Source organism: Rhinolophus sinicus, chromosome 5, assembly GCF_057876585.1.
Source record: "Rhinolophus sinicus isolate RSI-liver-muscle chromosome 5, RSI-T2T, whole genome shotgun sequence".
NCBI classification, from domain to species: Eukaryota; Metazoa; Chordata; class Mammalia; order Chiroptera; family Rhinolophidae; genus Rhinolophus; species Rhinolophus sinicus.
In genome coordinates, this window is record NC_142505.1 from 17712170 (window position 1) to 17721510 (window position 9341).

Sequence of the window (9341 nt, forward strand, 5' to 3'; positions counted from 1 at the left end):
GAAAATTGCAGACAGCAACATGCAGTACTTTGATATGTCTGCTCTGTTTTCATGTTTAAACTCAGTTTTTTCTGTGTGACACTGGAAATGTACTGGAAAATCCTTGCAATTAATTGGGTTGTTACATGAAATAACTAATTGTTCATTTTATATGAGATTCAGTTTTAACTAATCTAAAACCTTATGTATATACACCATGTTTAAACCTTACTTAAATCTATTCTTTTCCTCAATTTTTGCAAGGAATATTATTTTTAAAGCACTTTTTATTGAAGGTTGCAGTACACAGAAGTGTACAAGTTACAAGTGTATGGTTCGAAGTACCACAAAGTGACCACATATAACCAGCACCAAGATCAAGAAAGACGTTATTAGCACCCCAGATGCTTCCCGTTGCCTCCTCGTCCGTACCCCTAACCACCAAGTAACTACTGTCCTAATAATTCCCAAAGACATAGATAAGTTTTATTTTTAATCTTTATATAAATGGAATCTTAGTGTTTATATTCTTTTTGTGCCGGGCTTCTTTCAATATTAGTTCTGTGGTTCATCCATTTTGTTGCATGTAGCAATAGTTACCCATTCTCCTTGCACCATTATGTTCCATTGTGTTATTGAGGGGTGTATATTAGTTTCCTCTTGTTGCTGTATCAAATTACCAAAATATAGTGACTTAAACAATACATATTTAGATCTGAAGTCCAAAATCAGTCTTACTGGGCTTACGGTGTCACCAGGGCTGGTTTCTTTTGGAGGCTCCAAGGACCATGTTTCCTTCCTTTCCAGCTTCTGGAGGCTGCCTGCATTCCTTTGTTTGTGGTCCCTTCTCCATCTTTAAAGCGAACAAACAGCATTGTATCTGCAACTCAGCTTCCATCACATTGCTTCTCACTCTAACCCTACTGACCCCCGCGTATCAAGACCCATGTGATTAAATTGGGCTAACCTGAGGAACGCAGATACACTCCCTTCACTCTTGTCTTGCATGGTTTCTGAAGAGAAATTGGATATAAATCTTATCTTTGATCCTCCATAGTTGTTTTTTCTCCTCCTCTTTGGCTTTCAAGATTTTATCTTTAATTTTATGAAGTTTGAATATGATATGCCTAGGTATAGTTTTTTGGAGATTTATCCTTCTTAGTGTTTTTAGGACTCCTGGATTTGTGTTTAGTGTTTGACATTAATTTGGGGGAAATTCTCAGTCATTATTGCTTCAAATATTTTTTCTCTTCTGGTATTTCCCTTATGTATATGTTACATCTTTTGTCCCACAGTTTTGGACATTCTGTTCCTTTTTTTCCCCAGTCTTTTTTCTCTTTAGTTTAGGAAGTTTCTAATGCTATATCCCTCCAGCTCAGAGATTCTTTCCTCAGCTATGTCCAGTCAGATAATGAGCCCATGGAAAGCATTCATTTCTGTTACAATTACATTTTTTTTAATCTTTAGTATTTTTTTTATTCTTTCTTAGAATTTCCATCTCTGCTTACATTATCCTGCTGTTGTTACATGTTGCCTACTTTTTCTGTTAGAGCCATTAGCATATTAATCAGTTATTTTAAATTCATGGTCTGGTAATTCCAACTTCTCTGCCATTTCTGAATCCGATTCCTATGCTTGCTCTGCTGTGTTTTTGCCCTTTCACTATGCTTTGTAATTTTCTGTTGATAGCTGGATATGATATAGGGAGTAAAAGGAGCTCCAGTGAATAGGCTTTTAGTAATGTGCAGGGAGGGAAGCATTCTCTAGGCCTATGATTAGGTCCCAGTGAGCCTGTGGCCCTGGGCTGTGAAGTTAAGTTCTCAGTCACCCACCCTCCCTCCCGCCCCTTAGGTAGGACAAGATGGCTGGAGGGGGCTGAAGTTGGGTATTTCCTTTCCACCTGGCTGCTTAGGCTCTGATAAAACCCTAGTAGGTCTGGCTTTGGTAAAATAGTTTCTCTTGAGGGCAGACCTTGTTAAGAACAATACTCTGGCATATTTGCATGTTTCAAAATGGTTATTCTACCCTCTGCCAGAAACACGAGGGGATTTTTCTCTGATTTTCCCTTTGAGAAGTTGGTAGAGCTCCTGGAGGTAAAACAAAAGTATGGGGATCCTCCTAAGACTTTTTTTTTTCTTTTTTTAACTAACAGACTTTGGTCAGTTACAGTTCAGTGTTTTCTACCCAGCACTGTCTGGGAGGTTTCTGCTTCAGTTAAGTTGTGCTTTTCTCTGCCCACCTGCCTGTCTCCAAATTTTGGAACAGCCGTTGGCCCTGTGAACTTCTATGGCAGATCAAAGAAGAGGTTTAGAATTTTTAAGCTTGTTTAGCTTGTTGCTTATTAGGGTGGAAGGCTGACTTCCAAACTCCTTTCTTGCTGGAGTGGAAACTGGAAGTCTAATCTCCCCCTCTCAACTCCTAATCACATCTACAAAGTCCCTTTGCCATGTGAAGTACCATTCACAGGTTCCAAGGATTAGGACATGGGCATCTTTGGGGGACCATTCCTCAGCCTACCACAGAATGTTTAGGTGGTTTTCAGTTTTTCAACTGCTCTTGTGAATTGTGCTGTTACAAAAACTGAAAATGAAATACATTTTTTCATATTGATCTTACCCTACAACCTTACTCAAATCAATTTATTAATGTAATATTTCACCTGTAGCTTATTTTTTCGACATACAACTATTGTCATCTACAAATGATATGAGTTTTATTTCTTCCTTTTTAATGTCTTGCTTTATGACACCTGTACACCAGTATAGAATACTACAGAACCAATGAGAAAGCATCTTGTTCCTCATCTCAGAGGGAAAGATTTCAGTGTTTTACTATTGAGTATATTTACTGCATGCTTTTTTGTAGATACTCTCTCAGAGAAAGTTCTCTTTACTACTTTGCATCACGAGTTTTATCATGAATGGGTGTTGAATTTTAGAAAATGCTTTTCCTTCATCTACTGAGATAATATTCTTTCTATTTTCTGTTAATGGTATCAGTTACATTACCTTTTAAAAATATTAAGCCAACTTTGTATTCCTGAAATAAATCTAACTTGATCTTGATGTATTAGTTTTATTATATTGCTGAATTTGGTTTGCTAACATTTTCTTAGGACTTTGCATTATGCTCCCGAGAAAGATTGGCCTGTACTTTTCGTTTCTCTTTTTTTTTTCCCCAGTAGTTGTTATCAAGATTATGTAGACCTCACAAAACAAGTTGGGAAGTAGTCCCTCTTTATTTTCTTTGTGAAGAGTTTGTGTGAGACTGCTGTAATGCTTGTAAATTTTGTTTCTTTAAAACTATCATATCAGTTTATAAGTCCTTTTGTGGAACTTAACAATGGCTCCAATGGTAATATCCATTACCATTTTCTTATTTGGAGATGTTTGTTTGTTTTTTTAGAGAAATACCTTTTTTTTTAAACTGTAAAATGGCAGAATACGGGATGCTCCTCTTTCATGTAACACTTACTAATATCCTTACCAAATAGTTGTTCCCCATGTGCAAATAGAATTGTAAACAAGAATGGCAGGGGAATCCTGCTGATAGTTTTCCAAATTCTTTTTTTCCTGGCAAGTTCAAATATTACCAATGCAACAAATACTATCAGTTGCTTTCCTTGTACTGACAGGCTCACATCATTCATTTTGGAAAAAATATCTGCCAAGTAAGTCTGAAAAACCAATTGGTCTATAAGTAGTTCTTGCAAGCAAACATGGTGAAGAAAAGGGGGGTATTTCAGCTTGTAACTCAATAGCACAAATGCTTTTTCTTGACACCATTATACTACGTCAGCGTGCAGCAGAAGTGTATGTATACTTCCCATTTCCTCACATAGAGTTTTAAGAGGACGGGTACTAAATGATTGCAACTTAATAATTTTTACTTCTTCATCAAGGGAATTCTTAAGTAGTGGTGAAAAATACAATGACTACAGATTCAGTTGGGTCCCACTGCCTTGCTTTGTGCTGAAGTGCCAGCAATTTTACTCTACCGGCAGTGCAAACAAATGTCCACCCAGTGAAAAAGGCAAATGACCTTTTAGTAGTCACATGAGAATAGTTCTTACCTCACAGAACCTCTACAAAGGTTTCGAGAATCCCTAGTGGTCCTCTGATGGCACTTTGAGAACTGTGATAATCCAATAGCCAAATTAGTCATTTGATTTTGCCTCATATTGGCAAATTTAAAACAAGGCTTTTGATTCAGAAATTGTGGTTGATGTACGTACTGTAGAATGTGACTCCTCCCAGCATTTTCTGTTTGGTTTCTGTCTAATGTTACAACTTTGCCACAGTTAACTGAATTAGTCTCGTATTGTTCTGCGTTTTGTGTGTGTGGATTCTGGTGTCTCCAAGTTGCGTTCAGATGGGAGATAACATGTAAAGGGTAGGCGATGACCTCATCGTTTGCTCTGCTTCCAACGCCTAGTATAAGCTGCAGTAGGTGCTCAATATTAGGAGCACAAGTGACATAGAATCGCAGTCCAGCCCTGCCTTGCAAAATGTCGTGCATTTTAGCCACGTCCTACTCCCTTACCTGGGCTTTGTAAAGCCATGAGAATCTTAATGTGCAAGATTTGTAGTGCCAAGATACTGTGGAAGACAGTGGAAAGAGCCAGAAGAGCTAGGCTACTCCACTTGCTAATCCCATGACTGTGGAAGAGTCGTTTATTGTTCTGTGGCCTTAATTTCAGCATCTGTATAGTGGCGAGGACAACCTGCTCGGGTAGAGTTGTATCATAAGTAAGGATAAATGAGATCGAGGATGTGGGGGTGCTTTCTAACCTGTAAAGTGTTACAAAAATGTGAAGTTTTAATAGCCACCAGGTAAGGAATTTTGACTTACATAATTGTCTTAAATACTAGTCCCATGAGTGGATTATTCAAGCAAACATATTTAGCTATCTACTCTAAATGATTAATGTAATTAGACCACTTCTGAAAAGACTACAGCCTTGTGTGCTTGTTTCCACCAAAAAAAGTTTACACACACACACACACACACACTCGTACTAGAGCAACAGCTAGCTATTTGTAAAGATAATATTGGCTCCATACCTGACATCAGTCACAAGACTAAACTGCAAACGTATCAAACCTAAATGCAAAATATTAAACCCTACAAGGTAGGGTAAGAAAGAAAATGTGGGTAAATTTCTTTATATTTGAGTGGGGAAAGGCTTTCTAATTTTAATTCAATCCACATGCAATAAAAAAATTCAACGACATAGAAATAACATAATAAATAATGAAACAATAGGATGCCAAAAAGCACCATAAGCAAAGGCAAAAAGTTGAGACTATAATATCACAGATAAAGGGCTAATATTCTTAATATATGAAGAACTCTTAACACTAGAGGTGGGGGAACTGCCTAGAATATAAATAGGCAGAAGACCCGCGCAGACAAGTCAAAAATAATACAAAAATGCCCTTGAACATGTGAAACTATGTTCAACTTTCCTCACAGGGGAAGTATAAATTAAAACTACACTGAAATATTATTTCTCTCTATCCAAATAAAAGAATTTCAAAAGTTTGACAACACACGTTGTTGGAGTGGTGATGGAAAAATGGGTGCATTCATTAACTGCTGTGCAAAATGGGACAACCTGCATCAAGAGAAATTTGCAGTGTTTAACAGAACTATCCATGCAAACTCAGTAATCACATGCCTCAGAACTTATGCTGAAGATACATCTCTGACGACACAAAAATCATATCACACACTTATTCACTGTGACATTATTTGTAATTGCAAAATATTGGAAAACCTAAATGCCTGTACATAGGCGATTGGTTGAATAAACTGGTTACAGCCACACAGTGTACTATGCAATTAAGTAAAAAAAAAGAAAAAACCTGATTTCTATGGACTGATACGAAGCTACTTCCAGGATAGTATCCGTCTCTTTCCACGAAAGGAACACAGGAAAGATAACCAGAAATGAAATCTGTTAACCTGCAGAGGGAGGTTGGGTGGAAATGCGATGGAGACTCAGCTACATTTCTCTAAGTGCACCTCTTTGTATGTTTTCACTTCTGGAAACTTTGTTAATGTTTCACATTTTCAAAAAAATAATATTTCATCAACAAGGAGGACAAAAATCCAAGACTGTTTTCTATAATGTTTAATGACACTCAGTACGAAGCAAGGCTTTGTGTTTAGGGCTGTCCCGTGATGACAGGATTCCATGTAACCTAAATCCCAAATTGGGCCCCACCTTTGTTCTGCAGGTAATCAGAAGCTTCCGCCTTTTTCACGGCATCTCTCACCCAAGTAATCAGTGTTCTCGACTAAAGGACAACTACTAAGTGATAATGGGAGCAAAGAGGCTAAATGATCCACGGTCTCCCCGCTGCCTCCCCCAGGACTAGGACTTGATTGACTCCCCACACCGAGTGCAGAAACTCTAGAACAAAAGGCATTATTCACATTCCTTTGCCGTTGTGGCCCTCTGCTGGTATAAATGAAATGTGGAGACTGATGATTTTATTTGCTTATCCTCAAGTCTAGTCTTGTTGGGAGAGGAGCTTTGATAAACTACTATAATCCCTGGAAAATCTCTGGTCTAAACTTCTCTTTGTTTCTCTGGCACCCCTGTCCATTCTGAGCTGTTTGGAAAAGCTGACCAGGAAAACTGTAGACTTTTTCTTTGCCCTCCACCACACTCCTATGTTCTCTTCCAGCTCTCTAAACACTCCTTTATTTCCCTGGCCCCTCTTCACCTTCTTTCCCAATACCTCCAAAGTTCTAGTCAAAATCCTCTTCTTTCTGTAAGTTCATCCCTTTCACATTTGTACGGGTCTGTCAATTCTGTGCATATCTCCCCCACGCTTCATCTCCCATTCTCCAGATCAGTATTTGAAATGTTTACCCAGGACTCCACTTGAAGCCCGCTGGCACTGCACCCTCAGGGTGTCCTCAGCTGAGCTCTTCATACTCCCTTTGTTAACGCTAGTGATCCAAAGCCTGGAAGGAAGGTGAAAGGATGACTGATGCCCTCACAGTGCCACGTGTCATACCAGATCCGTGGTTCTCAACGTGCCGTCCTGGACCAGCAGCACCACCACCATCCCTTGGGAACGTCTTAGAAATGCAAGTTCTGAGGCTCTACCCAAGATCTACTGAGGCAGAAACTTGAGGGGTGAGGCCCAGATGTTTGTGGTTTCACCAGCCCTCCACGTGATTCTGATGATCACTCAAGTCAGAACTACTGAACTGGAGCAGGGATCCGCCAACGGGGGCCTGCGGGCCAAATCCAGCCCAGTGCCTGTTTATAAAGTGGTGTTGGGCCATGGCTGCATCATGGCATTTATTTATGCATCATTCATGGCTGCTTTCACTCTACAACAACAAAAGGGAGCTGAGTAGTCGTGACAAGGACAGTATGGCCCTCATAGCCTAAAATATTTACTCCCTGGTCCTTTATAGAAAAAGTTTGCCAGCCTCTGGACTAGAGCATCATCTGCCAAACCTTCCTAAGGGGCTTTGATGGTTTAGTGACTTACTATTTATTATTGAGTTGGGCCCAGAGTCTATAAGTTAGGTGTCAGTTATAGAAGACTGATAAGTTGCAAATTAGTTTAGTCCGATAAAGATGAAAATTATTTTTCTCTGCTAGAGTTAATCACGAAAGTAACCATGTTATTGACTTGTAGAACGGTAGCCAGTTTTGGATCTAACCTAGCAATCATATACCTTTTGAGTTTTTTCCTTTTGTTATGACCCCCCACACACACACATACACAATCACACACACGCATGCACCATGGTTTCATCACATCCTCCTCCGAACCAGTTTTGCATTTTTCTGGTTACTACCAAGTGAAACACATCTTTGAAGCATGCTCACTATATACTTGTATGAGACTCATCTTTTTAACTTACTGAAATTTATACTTCGACACTGACAGAAGTTAATCCCTCCTATATTCCATCTCTGTCATTCTCCTTCCATCTCCTGGTTACATGGGCTTGAAACCTTGAACCTGTTCCAATTCCTCCCTTCAAACAAATCAGTCTGCAAATTTTACTGGTTTTACCTCCCACAGCTTCTCTTGGAGCCATCCCTTCTATTTCTATGACTAATGCCAGAGTTGAGGCCCCTATTCCCTCTTTCCTGAAGTTTTACAACAGCCCCTGCCTGGCTCTTTGTGATCAATCCTGTCTACCCAAGTCTCCTGGAAAAATATCCCTAAGGAAGATCTCCAGCCATTTCACTTCCCAAAAAGCCCTTTGGTTCTTCATTGTTCAACAACAAAGGAAAGCGCCAGTTCCTTAGCCTGATTTCTCAGGCCCCTCAAAATTTGACCCCAAATTTATATTCCCTGTTTGTCCTTCTTGCTCTCCATAATCTGTGCCTATATGCACTCTTGTTGCTTTTCTTCATATTGCTCCTTTGCCCATATTGCTCCTCTGCTCCTCGCCCTCTGTCTTATTTCTGCATGTCCAAACCTAAGTATTCGTTAACCCCCAGACTGAAGCTCCCCCATGTTGATCCTTTTAGCCAAAAGTCATTTCTCTGTGCTGTGAATTCCCAACACATTTAATTTATATCTGTTTTATGGCACATGTCACTTTCTATTTTGTGACAAGGTCCTTTATGAATGTTTCTGTGGTCTCATTGTAGGACTGCCTCTAGGATCCAACTTTGTATCTACATTATTGCCTAACTGTGCTAATATTGATAAGACAGCCGGTGAAATTTGTTGAGTAGGAGCTGAAAAATTAAAATCTGAATGGAAAAAGCAGCACCAAAATTATTTTTTGAATATATAAAATCTAATCAAAGTATATTTTCCTAAACTATCTTTCTGTGAATATTTTTTCCCTCATTTAAAAAATTATTTAATATGAAAGGAGAAAAATGAATATTCTTCAAAAGTTAAATAGATCTGCCTTTCTTCTATTTGGTATATTTTTTCTTCATAAATAAGATTTCTCATTTCAGTGTGGCAAGTCCCAGCATTTAACTATGTAGTGTTGTTTATTCATTTATGAAGATGACACTTTACTGTATGGACACATCCATCAAAAGTGCTCCCTGATATAAGTGTTTGTTCATGTAGCCCTAAAATCTTTATTTGTTTTTTTATTAAGAAAACATAAGTGACACACTTTGAACTGGGAGGAATATTAGTGTCTAAATCCTGGGTATTCCCAAATCAATCAGGGCAAAGGAAGGGATGGCACCTCTGCTGTCTCCCACCTAATGGTTTTATTCCCATCACATTATAAAAATGTTCCTCCATATGGATGAATTTCTCACAAATATCACCTGGAGAGCTTGTTACAAAAGTATATTCCCAAATTCAGACCCTTTGGGGTTGGATTTCTAAGAATTTTCATTTTTT